This window comes from Pezoporus occidentalis, unplaced genomic scaffold, assembly GCF_034315485.1.
Source record: "Pezoporus occidentalis ecotype Australia unplaced genomic scaffold, CSIRO_AGI_Poc_V1 ctg11, whole genome shotgun sequence".
In the NCBI taxonomy this organism is placed as follows: domain Eukaryota; kingdom Metazoa; phylum Chordata; class Aves; order Psittaciformes; family Psittacidae; genus Pezoporus; species Pezoporus occidentalis.
In genome coordinates this window covers 5,637,096-5,652,201 of record NW_026912886.1, presented here as the reverse complement: position 1 = coordinate 5,652,201, position 15,106 = coordinate 5,637,096, and the positions used below count along the sequence as shown (strand labels likewise).

At 43.9% G+C, this 15,106-nt stretch overlaps 1 protein-coding gene across 3 annotated transcripts in view; it reads left to right on the top strand.

Annotated features, from left to right (window-relative positions):
- Positions 1-270: 270 nt before the first annotated feature.
- Positions 271-15,106, top strand: part of MAPK6 (mitogen-activated protein kinase 6) — a 28,724-nt gene continuing 13,888 nt past the window's right edge. Inside the window, exons 1-2 of one of the 3 annotated variants that reach the window (XM_062628379.1) lie at positions 271-479; positions 10,536-10,673. The gene's annotated coding sequence lies outside the window, so the exon portion shown is untranslated. Of the gene's footprint in view, positions 480-10,535; positions 10,674-14,586; positions 14,740-15,106 lie in introns of those variants that run through there. The other 2 variants (XM_062628389.1, XM_062628374.1) reach the window with 2 other exon arrangements.

Sequence of the window (15,106 nt, the reverse complement as noted above, 5' to 3'; positions counted from 1 at the left end):
GAGTAGAAACAGAATTTAACTTGCAGTAGTAGAACTAGGATAATTTCTAGACTTCTTCAGGGACCAGTTTGCCTGCTTTTATTCATGAGGTAATGAAAGCAAGCCTTCCCACTCTAGAGCTCCTAATACTCCTTCTGTGTTCGTGGCCTATTTTTCTGCTTAAGGACAGGGAGGGACCATTGAGTCACACACAATCTCGTGCTCTCCTCCTCCTCTCATTTAAATATTAATATGATGAATTATTACTAGAGTAACAGCTGTGCACTACTCATATCACAGCAACATAACCTTCCCCTCCTCATCAGAGCACAGCTATTCCTGACTCGCCTTTTCTGGTCGACCTTCTCACTTATTCTGGATGACTTTTTCAAAGTTACTTTGTTAGTTCTGGTGTGGTATCATTCAGATAATTGTTTGTTCTGTTCTTTCTGCTTAAATATTAATGATACTGAGGAAGTCAAAAGATAGCTTCAGTAATGGTAAGTTAAATATCTGTGTGTATTCTCCTATGAGGTCTGCTTGTTTAGAGAAAGAAGTACAAAGGATTAAGATCAGTCTTTCCAACTAACCCTTAAAAACACCTCTCTCTTTGAGAATTAACAAAATAATAGTATATTTATATAAATAAAATCACTGTATATTAGTCAGTGTCTGTAGATAATTCAGAGGAATACCTAACATTGTACCTAGAAGTACTAATGCATTGCATTCTCTGCAGATAAAGTACTGTGAGAGAGACTGCTAATAAAATCATAAAACAACTCTGTACAGACTGCCGAAAGTAAGTATTTGGCATCAAACAGAGAAAGGAGGGAATATGAAGGAAAGATAAACCATCATGAGAGCTCGATACAATTGGAAATACCAATGTAAAGCAGTCCCTGCAGATTTGCAAATGTTAGCAGATGTTAAATTTTGTGGGCAAAGGTCCTCCTCTGCTGAGCACCTTTTGTATGCTTCTTGTGTTTGTGCATGTGTGTGGGTTTTCTCTCCTTGAAAATGTCCCTCCTTGGAGTACTTTCATGCTGCAGAAGGAGCAGCTGGGTTTGTTGGTTTCTGGACCATTTCTGTGGAGGACTTAAAGCCAGCAGGAGCATGTAGAAATCAGGTTTACTGGATTTGCTCAATTGCTTATATTTAGCACTGGATGAAACTCACTGCTCTTGTTACTTAGGCAGGAAAAAATCTGAAATGCTCTTACAAAGATTTTAAAATTAAATGTCCATATTTTTATTTGAAAATTTTCATTCTAATATTTTGGTTTAACAAATCAGTAAAAAAAGTCAAACAAAATGCTTTCCATTTGAATAAACTATTGGTTTATTGCTTTGGGTTTGGTTTTTGTTTTTGGTTTTTAAATAGCTCATAAATAAAATGGGAAACTTAAAAAAATAAATCACAATTTATAAGTTATTCCCTTCTTTTCCCACTCCTGAAGAAATCCATAGAAACTTTTTTTCCCGATCAGTCTTACCAGTGACAAGAGAAAGTGATGCAGGAGAATTCTACTGCCTGAGAACTCTTTCCATTCAAAATCAGTGCCTAACACCACACCTGGTTAAGGGCTGGGGAGACATAAAAGTGAAAAGAGAGCACAGAATGTGTTCCTCAGTCACTGACTGCTCTGATGCAATGCTAACAGTACTGCTGTTGCTTCTTGAGTATTTTTTCCACTCTGCTTTTTCTGTACAATTACTTAGTGGAAACAAAGAGCTTGATCCTGTCTGCAGTTCCCACTGTAGTCAGCAAGAGGAAACTCATGGACTGAGACATGCTCAGTACCACCTTTATACATGTATATATGTAGTTTTCTCCCCTTTATGTTCTGCTCCTTCTCAAGTTTGTGGGAGATGGGTTTTTTTTCCTCAATTTACCATCCACACTGAGGAGTTTTTCGTTCTGGTGCAGGTTACTGTATTGCAAATTACTTGGCAAAAACGCTGCTTTTATAAAAAGCCTTGGTAAACTTGTAGCATATCCCCCAGATTAGATCTCATTTCAAACAGTCCCTTCAGATGATTATCTGCAGTGATTACGACTGAACCTTGTAGCGATCTCGTAACTGTCCCTGTGGACGGAAGAGAAACCTGCTGTCAGAACTACAAATAATTTACGTAACCCAATTTAAAGCTCTAACAAAATGTTCCCTTGGTAAGAGGATTGTTATACTTAACGTGTGAGATGAAAATACTTTCCGAAGGTCAGGAATGCACAGACGATAGATTAGATCTCTCGAAAAGACAAAAAATAGGGTTTTAGCAGAAGTTTTTCCTCTGTCAGATGTTCAACTTGGCATTCTCGGGAGCTTATATAAGCATAGCTTTAGCCCTGCAAGTGCTGTGTTCGCTCTGCAGAGGGAGAGGAGCCTCAGAGCTTCAGGTCTGCACATGGTAAAATGTAACTGAAGGTACAGTGGGGACTTGGGCTATTTTCTGCCACCACCAGCAGTATAAATAAAAGTCTACTTTAAAGAACAGAAGGGTGGATTTGGGATGTGTTACTAGATTGTGCCTGCTGCAGGTGAGCAAGCACCCCACTGCAGTGGGTGCCCCATGGCTGGCTGCTGAAGGATGGAGGGGTGGGACAGGCTCTGCAGATGGGGGCTCTGAAAAGCACAACTGACCCAGACAAGGCACTGGGGCACTGTCATGCACTCCTGGTGTTCAGTGACCTGGTTGCTTATGCTCAGTCAGAAGTTAATGCTGTCTTCGTGAAACTGTCAGACAGAGCCTTGAAACCTGAATTTGACACACTGGGAAACAGCTTTGTGAGATCTAGTTTTTCATGGCAGGATCTGGGGGTAGGGCAGGTATTGAAATGCTTTTCACACAGGATTCAGTGAGAATAAAAATAAATTACAGCCTCTGTAACCATCAGAAATTCAGGCTGATGTTGCTGTTGTCCCCATCCCCTGCACACAGTTACATGTGGTTTCTGTCCATCCCTCCAACCAGCCAAAAACTGACATTACAGAGAAGCTAATGGTGGAGATTATTTAAGTACTTATCTCCTCACCTCCTTCACTGTTGCATTCCCCTGATCTTGGGCCTCTCCATGTAACTGCAGGCCTCCTGGGTGGTAGGAGAGGCTGTGTGACTGTGCATCAGAGTAAGATAATAGAAGAAGCCTTGTCCTGGAGAGTGGGATATTTCCTTACAGGAAGCAGCCCAGCCCCCTGCTTTCCCGTGCTGAGACCCTTTTCCCAAAATACCTTCGCAAAGGTGAAAAGAAGCTGGAACAGGGCTCAGCAGCAAGTGTCCCTGTAGGGGTTCCCTGTGCCCTCCTAGAAACCTCTCATCACAGGGAGAACACTGATAGGACCATATCTTTCTCAGAAGCTGGCTGGTCCACCTCCCCCCCCAGTGCATTCCTGTGTAGGAAGACCCTTTCACCACCATCTTCCCTGACAGCTAGTGGTTTTCCAGCCCCAGGGATGTCAGGAGAAGGCTGCCCAGAGAGGTGATGCAGCCTATGTTAGCTTTCTGGGTACCTCCTGCTGGGAGTGGAGAGGGTGTGAATGTCCCTATTCCTTTGCCCAGGAAGAGAAGCAATGATGGAGAGGGGCTGTACAAGTGGGAGCAGTACACCTCTTGGTGACTTGGGCAAGGCTGGGAAGTTCTTGTGTGCCTTGGTCTTAGTGCTTGCCTCAGTTTCGATACACCATGATCTTGCTGATGGCTAATTCTTTGGATGGAAACATTTTTGTGACAGGTGTATTTCCAAATCTGAGCTTTACTGGAATGTTTAGCTCAAATACTTTGTTGTTTTATGAGAACTGGCATGAAGGAAAGCATTGATTTTATCCTACCTAAAATCAGGCAAAAAAAAGGCTCTTAAATGGCCCTTGCCTATTGCAGAAAAGGAAAGCACTCTTGAAATCCACACTCAAAGACACACATTTTATCCTTGTGGAAAATCTCTTGATGTCTACGAACTGGAGACCTCGCGTTTTGCAGGCTGGATAAATGCGGTAGCAGGTAAATCCCCATGTTGTCGCTCCTGGGTGTGCTCCTGCCCAGTCCACTTCTGAATAGAAGTTCTCCTGTGACTGCATCCGAGGCTACTGCAGGCTGTGTTGGGTTTGTGCATCTTAATTGAATAGAAGTGGACTGTTCCTCCTGTGCACTGCTTTACCGGCTCCTGTTGGCTCCAGTTAGGAAGATGGAGGTAGCTACCTGATAGAAGCAAGGACAAAATAGGAAATTTTTCAGGAATATGGTGGGAGAAAAAGCTTGTAAAAAAATGAGGGGGAAAAAAGGAGGAGGAGAAAAAAAAAAGAGAGAAATTGGGAAATGGAAGGAGACTTGGATAAACTAGATGACTAGGAGTGGCAAAGCTGGCATGGAGGGTTTGCAAACACAGCTACTTGGGGTATACAAGCACAGCTACTCAGGGCTTCTGGTGATGGGGAAAATCACAACTGCCTAGACAAAGCCTAGAATAACTTGCAAAGAATGAGAATTCAGAGCTTTGGGGATCTGCACTTATTGCAAGAAGTACCAATCACTTTGAAAAGTGGGTTGGAAAGTTGAACAGTGGAATAAAGTACCAATCCCTTGCAAAATTCAGTCTAATAATGTTTAATGTATCTGCTCTTAAGGGCTACTGCGACCTTGATCTTTGTGGCTCAGTTCAGGAAAGTGGAAATGCTAATACCCTGATGTTCTTGCAGATTGTAGAAATTAATTTAATGGGTATATGCAAAGCCCTTAAACCCTGGTGGTTCTGTCTTTAGACTGGGGCAATATGTGACGAATAAGACATAGGGCAGTACACTGATTTTATTTTGTCTGGTATCCAATTACTGCTAATCAGGTGAGCACTGTTTGTCTTGCGCAATGAATGAAGCAGAGGGCTGAGCACTTGCAAGTGGAAAAAGGAGTATGTGCTCATGCAGTAAAGCTGTATCAGAGCAGATAGAGCTTGTTCTGATTACTGTGATTGTCATGTCACATGGAGTTCCCTTCAAAGGTCAAAGAAACTGACATTAAGGCCCATATTCCCATGTTCTCCTGCTATCTGAAACATCAGGGCAATCAGGAAGATAAATCTTGTTCCTCTGTGTGAAAAGGTTCAAAAGTTTCCATTACTACCCTGCTGTTTCACTTGATTACAGCAGGCACCGCAGGTTCTTGGTTGAAGTTTTCCTACTTGACAACAGCCTGTTCAAGCCTTGCCACTGATTTACTATCGCCTAGCAATGATTACACTTGTATTGTTTACTAACAAATGTCATTGGACCTAGGATGATAAACATGGGGTACAGGGTAGTACTTTGATCTCAAATTGTACATAGTCCTTGAATCTACAAGCAAATGAATTGCCTTAATTATTTAAACAGCAAAATTATCACAAACCATAATAATATTACTTTCGTCTGTTCTTCTAGGAAGCATTTAGGCAGTTCATGCAGCTGTGGAAATACCAGCTTGGGTAGTCTGTCAGGAAAAAAAAGTAGCTGACATCTTGAAACCTTTGCTGGATTGAGAGGAAACCACCACCTTGGTTTTGATGAATATTGTGCTGTCTTGTGAAGTCTTTGTGAAGCATCTCTGACAGACAGGCTTGAGAGTGTTAAGTCCTCCTTGGAGCTGCCCTTGGAGCAGGATGGTTTGGGCAGCAGCAATGAGACTCCTAGTCCAGCCCCAGCAGGATGGTTCGACTCTGAAAGCGAGGGCTAAGACTCATGTCCTCCTGGATTTCTGGGATATAACTTTTCCAAGGCAGTTTGTAGCCAGGGAGGCTGTCTGTCCTGGAAAAGTTAATTGCAAGGAAAAGCTGAGAGGTTTGTGAGCTGCAGTCTTGCCCCTCTAGGCCACCATTTCAGGACATAGGCTACCAGGAAGGGTTTGCCCACTGTTGTCTAGTGGCTAAAGCCACTGATTTGGGTGACTGGGATCTCTACTGTGCAGCATCACCTTGTAACAAAGTCCCCCACTACTGAACACAAGTGAACGGATTTGTGCACCTAACTTCTGTGATAATGGATACAAGGGAACAGGATGGTCGTTCAGTTGGCTTGTGGTGCTGTGAGCCACTGGATACATCAGATTACAGATAGGAACCACATATAGGGCAATGTCATGGAGCATACATGATCCCTATGATCATGTTGGAGTCTGTTGAATTGCTGCAATCATGAGAACCAAGTATTGCAATTAGAGCTGATCTAAAGGTTGAAACTCCTTTTCTTTGAATCATCTGGTTGCTTTTGTTTTGGGAGTGTCCAGTTTAAACAATACAGAGAAATTTGAGATAATGGTTAGCAACTTTTTGTGTTTACTAAAATAGGCTTACCAGGAATTGATTTTATTTTAACTGAGGCTTAAATGGTTCTCCAGGGCTTCATAAACCACAAAGAATGAGGGAGTAACAGCTTTCCCTTGTCATAAAATACAGCTTTATATGTATATGTAATCTCTTTAAGTTTTCTTTGAACAGTTTTCCACTGAATGCGATTGAAAACAATTTAGAGAGATGCTGAAGATAAGAAAATGCTGATGCACTGAAAAGCAGAAGGTTTCTCTACCTCTTTATCTTTCTTAATTCCAGCTCACTTGCAAAGTAAATCTCACATTTCAAATAATGGAAAAAACCTTTAGACATAACTATACAGTTTACCTCTACAAGATCACTTTCTGGTTTTAGGACTGCTTCTCTGATTCCTCAGCACCGGGGTAATCTATGGAGTTACTTTTGAGAAGCAGTCTGCAGGGGCCCTTGACAAGAAGAGCGTGTCTCTGCGGAGGCAGCTACACAGCAGTGCAGTAAGAGGCATGTGAGACACATTTTCTCTTAGGTCAAGAAGCAAAAAAGATATACAAGATCTCTTTCCAAGTGCAGAAAAGAATGCAGTCTGTGTTTACAATTTTGGGAGGTTTTACGCTTGTGGTCATTAAGGAGAGCTGGATCTCAGGCACTGGAGCTCTTGTTGAGCTCTACAGGGGCTTTCTTCACATTCACTTATAGCCTTCTCTCTTGCACACATGCAGTGTGTGAACACCTGCTAACAAGTGGATTTGCTTTTATGTCCTGCACTGTATGCATGGACAGATGTATTCCATTTCTGTTTGTACAGCCTTTAGCCGAGAAAGTTTGGGATGGCCCAGTTTCAGCACTGTTGTACCTCTAAGAGACGTAATAAAAATAGAGGTAATAAATCTTATGTTTTTAAAACAACAAAGATGTCATCAGATTTAATGTCTTTAATGAAAAAAAAAATAAGTTCTTTAGACTTACAAAGATGTAGATCATGGGTAAAATCAGTTAGTACAAAAGCTCAAAAAATGTGTGGTGTATTATTTACTCCTACACAGGTAGGAAGGCTTCTAGGCTTTTCTGTCTGCCATGGGAACATGTAGCTTACAAATGATGGGTAGAAACCATCCACTCTGGAGAGCAGGATATTTCTGAGGTATAGGTCACGAGAAGGGTCAGATATACCATTGTCTATTAAAGTGAAATCTCAGCAGAAGTCTCAGGCTAGCCTCCACAATGCTGGGTCTGTGGGAGAAAGCACTGTGGCTGGTTATGACAATGAATGTGGCTGCTTTGAGGCCAGCTCCTCTAGCCCCACGCAATGCTTAACTGCAGTGTGGGAACATAGAGGATTTAAATGCATCACACTCTGGACTGGATGACTCAAAAGCACATCTGCTGGGGAGGTACACTATCTATTTCTCACTAATACTTGTAGTCTTACATGTATATCACTCTGTTCAGTCAGCAGTGTGAAAGTGTGGTAAGGAGTGGGCTGAGAGGTGCTTATTGCTGTTAGGAAGGGAGGCAACTTGGTAATGGGGGAGAAGGCCAGAGTCACTGCATTTAAATTAAATCTGTTGAGAATTTTGACATGGACTTAAGAATGCTGAGAGTTTGCTCCTATTCCAAATAAAGCAGTTATTTGAGGTTAAATTACTGTGCTTTATCTTTATGGAAGCTGATAGAAACAAAATGAGACAGTGAGTTGATGTTCAATTCTGTATTACTATTGTGAATACGAACAGATAGTTCTTGAGATCAGATGAATAGACACAGATTAACTTCTACACAGTTATTATTGGAGCTATTATTGGAGCCCATTTAAAGCAGTTTGAGTTGGAAGGCCTTTGCTGAAGCTGATGGGAAATGCCAAGGTAAGAAGATGATCCCAGTGTCTGGCACCAGTCAGTGTCTGGAGAATCTCCAATGCATGTGTTAGCATTTATAAGTGTGTTAGGAGGGGAAAGCTCCTCCTTGAGAGTAAAAGACAAAGCATGTTTAGACAATTCTGGTCAGTTTTTCCTCTTCAGAGGAACATTCAATTTTCCTGGTTTTCATTGTAGTGTAGTTGCAAGCTTTTTGCTTGAGCTGTAATACGATAGAGAGATCCTGTGTTTCATAAGCCTGATACCCTCTGTAGTAAATGATGCTTCTGTGCTTCTTTTCTTCCCTGTGTAGTAGTCAATGGTGCAAGTCCCTCTTTCCTGAGCACTTCAGACAGTTGGCCTCTGTGGAGTGGCCTGAGATCTTGCATCATTTCCTGTCATCTGTCCAAAGCTATTTATAAAATGTCTCCTGATTCTGGCACACAGGCAAAACCCAGTTTTCATGAGAAAACAAACAGTTTGGAAATGTACTCCCTCCAAGCAAGTGTCCCAAAACTGTTGAGAAAACCTGAAATGTCCTAGAAAATCTTAATGAAAGCTAAGATATAATGGGGTTGGGGAATATGGGGAATTTAATAATCCCATATCTTTGTAGAAAAATCTTTATAAGTAGATAGTGCAACATGTGCTGAGAAAATGTTACAAAGCATTAAGGGACAAGAGATGGTTCCAAAGTTTGTTAACAAAACAAAAACTTTGGGGTTTGATGTCTGAAGGTATAACAGAAGTGACTCAAGGCAGCTTCTGTGCTGCTGAGTTTTTGACATGTAATTTGATGGTAGATGTTCTATAAAAAGTTTCTACTTTTTGGTATTTCTTAGGTTTTCCATCTCTTTAGCTTCAGGAGACTCACTGGGGTAGGAGCCTGACAGGGACAGTAAGAGGCATTAAGTGAAGCAGTGCACTCCCCAGTGAATCTGCTGTTTATGATAAGTGCTATTTTGGGAATCCTGAAAAAGCATGTTGGCCATAGACAAAACGCACCCTGAGCAACAGCGCTCACATCGGCTTCCCACTGGCCTGCCCTGACCCTGCTGTCACCGTGCTTCTTGTCTCTTGATCTTTAGCCATCCAATATGCTGCTTGCTTGTGAAACTGTTGTATCCATGAGCTTTGGCGTGTTGGAGACCACTGTGTGCAGGGTAAAGTGAATGGAGGATGACCTTTGCCTGAGCAGTCACAAAGATGAGATTTCCTAATGTGTCTCCCAGTCCAGCCTGTTTCATCCTGTTTTCACAAACTGCTATAAGATGTACCAGAGTCCTGCAGGTGCCTAGGCATGATTGGAGTCCATGTTCCACTCATGAAGGCCTCTACAGGGTACAAATCTAAGTAGCAGAAGAGGTCTGACACTCTTCCACTATAACCAATTAGTATTGCTTTTCCAACCCTAAGTTTCTCATGGCAGCAACGGATCATCATCCTCTTGATGGCTGACAAAGATTCACTTCTAGCCATGCCGCCCATATGTAGGTTATTGCAAAATGATATTTGAAAGTGTTTGAAATGCCTTAACTCACTGCACCTCCTTTCTCCCCTTGTAAGATCGTAGATAACATTTGTTGCTATTTGAAACGTAGAAGTTTTGTAGCCTCAGGCTGTTAAAGCAATGAATTATCTGATGCCCATGTATTCGTATTTAGTTTTGCCCCCATAAATGTATTTCAAGAGGATCCTGGTGTTGGTGAAAATGTCAGTGAATGCTAGTTTAATTATTTTTTCCTCTGTAAATGACAAACTCTGCAGCACCAGCTGTATTTACAATTGCACAGCAGAGGTTTTACCTCTGCAATGCAATAGAAGTCAAAATGATGCACGTAGGAGGGTTTACCATTCTGTAGGAATGAACAAGAACAGTTCTACATAGCAATATGTATAGTTCTGCCATTAAATGCAACACTTTTACAAAACCATATAATTGTTCTACATAAATCCATCATTGGGCCTTAATAACTTCTGTTCAAGAGGTTCCAGTAGGGATCCAAAATCAAATGCACTTTTTGCTGAGAGCATCCCACCCTGCTTCCAGGGCATCTCTCCACATTGGAGTACTCACGGTATTACAGATACTTAAATAATACCTGTACAGTAATATGCTGCCTTACAACTCTAGCAGCACTGCAGCCAATGCAATAACTAGCACAAAGGTGCCTTAGACAATTGCTCTGGTGCCACTTCAGTGGGCAGATGTGTTCTAAGTACTTCATTTTGTCTGTTGGAGGTGGGGATGAGAGCAGTGTCTTCCTGCAGGTCTGAACAGGGCATAACTGTTGCACACAAAATTCTGTTGTGCTGGGAAAAAACATTTGGTGCTTCTTGTTTCCAACTCATCCTATGCTTTGCCTTGTCACAACAGCCCTTTTCCTCTTTCTGTGGAATGTTTTTCAGCTGTAGATTCATCCACTGACTGGATCTACAGCCTGGTTCCAGCACACCTCCTGTGTCCCACGCTGGGAAGTTAGAAGCAACTCAGGTCACTTGGAGAACCCAAGTGTGAAAACGTTGGTACTAGTCGTGCTTTAAAAGGTGATTAAACCTAACACATACTGCCTTAATTGCCTACCCTGGTAATCTTTTTCTATGTGTTTGCTATTCTGTGCATGAAATACTGACAGCTATCTGTGTGCAAGGTTAACTAATGAGAACTTAATGAAAAGCTGAGAAATCTGGGAGAGCTCCAGCCCTTCAAGTGAATTTCACAAAGAGGGCTGATGCTTTCAGTGATGACCCACCTACAAAGCAAGTTTTCTAAGCTTTTCTCTTCTCCCAGTATTGCTATGGCTTTGCAAACTACTGCTCTAGGCAGTTGCTATGTCTTCTGTGCAAAATGTTGGCTAAGACATAGAAAATGTAGGCAATGGAATTGTCTGACTTAATGAAGATGTGTGATATTAAGTGGGGAGCCTGCATGCAGCTAGCTGCACCAAAGTGTCCTAGTTTGCTGATGATCTACCAAGGGGGGAAGAATGACTTGTTCTGGTTTAAGCATTTAATGACTTTTTTCCTGCAGATTCACAGAATTTCCAAAGTATGTCACAGAATCCATTTATTTCTCACCTCAAAGTTGAATATCTTCTATTACTTTCTTTTTCCACCTTCATTTGCCCTTCCTACTTTGCTGCTTTTGGTTTGAACTCCTCTCTGTTAATGGTCTGTTCTTTTCCAGTCTTCCTATTGTTTCACACAGGGATGAAGATCTGAGGGTTTGCCTTTTCCTTTCTTCTAAGTCCCCTAACATCGTCCTAGCTTCTTTCCTGATCAGAATGTAGACGATACAAATCTTGCTCGAACAAAGCTAGTTCCACCAAGGGAGTGCAAATGAGGTGATAGCATGCTGTCTGTGTCCAGGTAGCTTTGGCTACCATCAAGCAGACTTCAACTAAAAAACCAAACCCAAAATTTTTTAGATGTCAAAATTTATAAGATGTCAGCTTCTGTGCGGTTACCTGCTAATAATGCTGGTATGAAGCATGCTTTAAGATTTATTGGGAAAGCCTTAATGTCTACAAACCCAGAGAGCATTTGTTAGGAGAATGTGCTTGAGTTTCAAAAAGAACAAATAAAACCCCCCTATGTCCAGTATGGAAGGTTATAGTCCTATAGTCCAGGATTTGGAGGTGCACAAGAAGTGAAGTTGGGCTGTCAGTGAAACTCCAATTTATCTGTTTGTGGTGAACATCAGCACTATGCAACTGTAAGCTGGAAGAGCAAGTGCTTTGTAAAGGCTCTGCCTAACACAGTTAAGGTAGCAGTTAGAGACTCAACCAATCTATTCAGACTCTTGGGCGTTGTGCCAGGAGAACCAAATTGTACTTCAGGGCCCATATCACCCTGTAGAACACAGGTAAGCATGCGCAGGCCAGGGAGGCAGCAGAAATTGAGTGTTACTTGAACCTCTGCCCATCCCCTTTAATAAGTTGCATTTTCTGTCTAAAATCATCCCTATACCCATGCAAAAAAAAATCCTAGACTTTGATAAGAAGCATGGTCAGTCCTTAAAAATGTATCCTAGGATACATCTCCCTTCCTCTGGGAGGACATGTAAGTCAAGCAGGAGTGGTCCAGCAGGCATCCCGGGTACTGTCTGCTGCCAGTCTTCCCCTTTGTGTCTTAGCAAATTCAGCTGCTCAGGGGACTGATCCTGCAGGACAGTCCAAGAACCAGGTGTCACCTTAGATAGCTTCATCTTCACTGGAGGTGGAGGCTGCTGGATGTGAGCTATGCACTTAAGTTGAGCCTTTTCTGAAAATACCTGGAATCATGAAAGAGAACTGCATAATGCCAGAAAACAAAGAGTTCCCGCAGAAAAGCCCAGCAAAGCAGTGAAACTGAGAAAAAAAAAAAAAGCCTGGAGCTGCCAAGTCACCTTGGGCAACCTTTTCAAACAGCCTCCAAATCTTTCTTCCCTTGCCAATCATAATGGGTGTGGACACTTAAAAATACTTCATTATCTTTTAAGACACAAGTAACACACAAGACTGAAATATTACGTTGGAATTTACTGTTTGATCTTTTTCAACTTTAATACAATAAATGAATCACTGTTTCACTTCTAATTATTTTTTAACTGCTGGGCTTTATGACCTTCAAAGTCCAGCTCTTTTCTTACTCTGCACTTTATTGAGCTAGTATCTGCAAATGCTTTAGAATGGCTTGGTATCATATAGCATATCATCTATGTGCTACGTAATGGCATTTTTGGGGAATGGGGAAACAATCTGATGCAATAATTTATAGCCTAATCAATAGGATATTAAAAATCTGATAACAGATTAGCAATTTGTTGGATTAGATAGCTATATGTTGCCATGTGATACACAATTAAATTCTGAGCAACTCTGACAGGCATTGTAATTCTACAGTGAGGCTGAAGACAAGTAACATTGCTGCATCCCCTTTTTGCATGATTTTCCTCTAAATCCGAAGGATCTCATTCACTGGATCCTACCACAGACTCTTAGAATTGCAGAAAATAACTGGGGGGTGGGAAGAAAAGAAAGTAGATCTTGATTTATTGATTAGGAAGTCACCCAAATGGTGGTACTTCTGGACTATGTGAGATTTATGAGTGAGTATGTGCTACCCAGACAAGAAAGTGTGCCACTTCCTCCAAGGCTCCTCCATGTTTTCTAAACAGTGTGGGCTGCTGCAGGGCAAACTCCATGTATGTGCAACTTCTCCACCTGACTGAAATGGCAGTGTGGGAACTGGCAAATAGTCCCAATGGATGCATATGATGATGGGCTCTCTAGGTGCTGTTGCAAAGTTATATATAAATTTTTTCTTACTGCAGTACCCTAGGATCAGCTCTTTTGCCTCTCATAATGAAAATACTTTGTATGGGTGGAAGGATTCTTTAATTAACTAAATAGCTCTGGGTTTAGACAAACAACCACTGCTGCTCCTGCCTTTTTTTGAGTCCCAAATCTCTTTCTTTAATGCAAGTAAATACCCCTCTGTGGCTTGGCTCTGCTTGCCGTCCTAACATTACCTCTTCCAAATATGCACTCCTGCAGTTTTGTTTTCTTTATAGGCTGTATTTAAATACAGCCTTCTGGAGCAGCCAGTACTGTAATCTTCCAACTCTTTTGCTGGGTGGGCAGAAGAACTGCAACTTTGTCTCTGACTTTTCTTCGCTGTTGGCAGCACAGTTAGCTGACTATAAATTACGAACTGCTGTAAAGTGCTAGATTAGTTAGTGACTTCTGCATGTGTGCTATCAGCACAGCGCTGTTTTATCAGGTATCACCTCTCCTGCTAGTGGGGGCAATGTCCAGTGCAGGCAGGTTGGAACTGGATGATCTTAAGGTCCTTTCCAATCCAAACCATTCTATGATTCTATGCTGTGTTGTGGCCAAGGGAAACGCTGAGGCAAAGCCCTAGGCCTTGCTGAGTGTGGCCTTGCCTGGGCTCAGGATGGACTTGGGGGGTTCAAAAGCGCAGGCCTGACCCTAGGTAAAGCTGTCAGGAGGCAGCAGAGATCAAATAGGTGGAGGAAGCAGCAACTGTACTTAAAGCTTTAGAGCACCACTGCAGTACTAACGGGCCACCATTAGCATCTGTAAGCCTCTAACTTATGTTAAGTCCAGCAGCAGCGCGTACCCCTCCACTAGGCCCCTTTCTTTGAAGTTGTTGGCTCAACTGCTCTTTGAAAGTGCCGAATTCCTCTAACTGGACACAGGGGCTGCTTGGAGCAGCCATGTCCCATGAAGACAGGCGAGGCTCTGAGGTGACTGCTCAGCGAGAGGGTGTCCTGCTGTGGCCCTGGGGCACAAGCACCGGGGAAGGGGTCGGGTGCTCCTTCGGCCTCCATAGGGCGGCCAGGACTCGAGGACGACAGCGGCACAGGCGTGCGGCGCCGGACCCGCCGGGCTCTCAGTGCTTCCCCCGCCCCGCCGCTCTGCTCCCCGCCCCTCGAAGGCGGAGCCGCCGTCGGAGCCGCCCCTCCCTGCCCTCCGCGCCGGGTTACATGGCGGCGGCTGCGGCAGCGGCAACTGCGGCGAGGCGGGCGGGCGCCGGGCGGGAGCCGGTGGTGGGGCCGCGGGGCCTGGCCGTGTGAGCAGCGCAGCCCCCGATGAGCCTGGGAAGGCCCGTGAGTGCGGCGGGGCGGGCGGCGAGGTGGGCGGCGGGAGAGGGGGATTTCGGGCCGCTGCACACGCGGGCCCGGCCCCGCCGCACAAAGGCGCTTTGTTCCCTCCCGATGGACGGCGGCGCCCCCCGGCCCGCTGCGGTCCGCGTCACCCCCTTTCCCCTGCTCCGCCGGGGCCTGGCCCGGCCTCTCCGCACTGCGGCGGCTGCCGCCCGGGGGCAGAGGCGGCCCCGGGGCTGAGGGGGACGAGCGGCCGCAAGCAGGGCGGGCGGGGGCGGCCTCGCGATGCTGCGAGCGGGGCGCTGCCAGCGGCCCCGAGGGCCCTGAGGGTCGGTTTCCCGCCGGAGCGGGCCCGGCGGCGGCGGCGCCC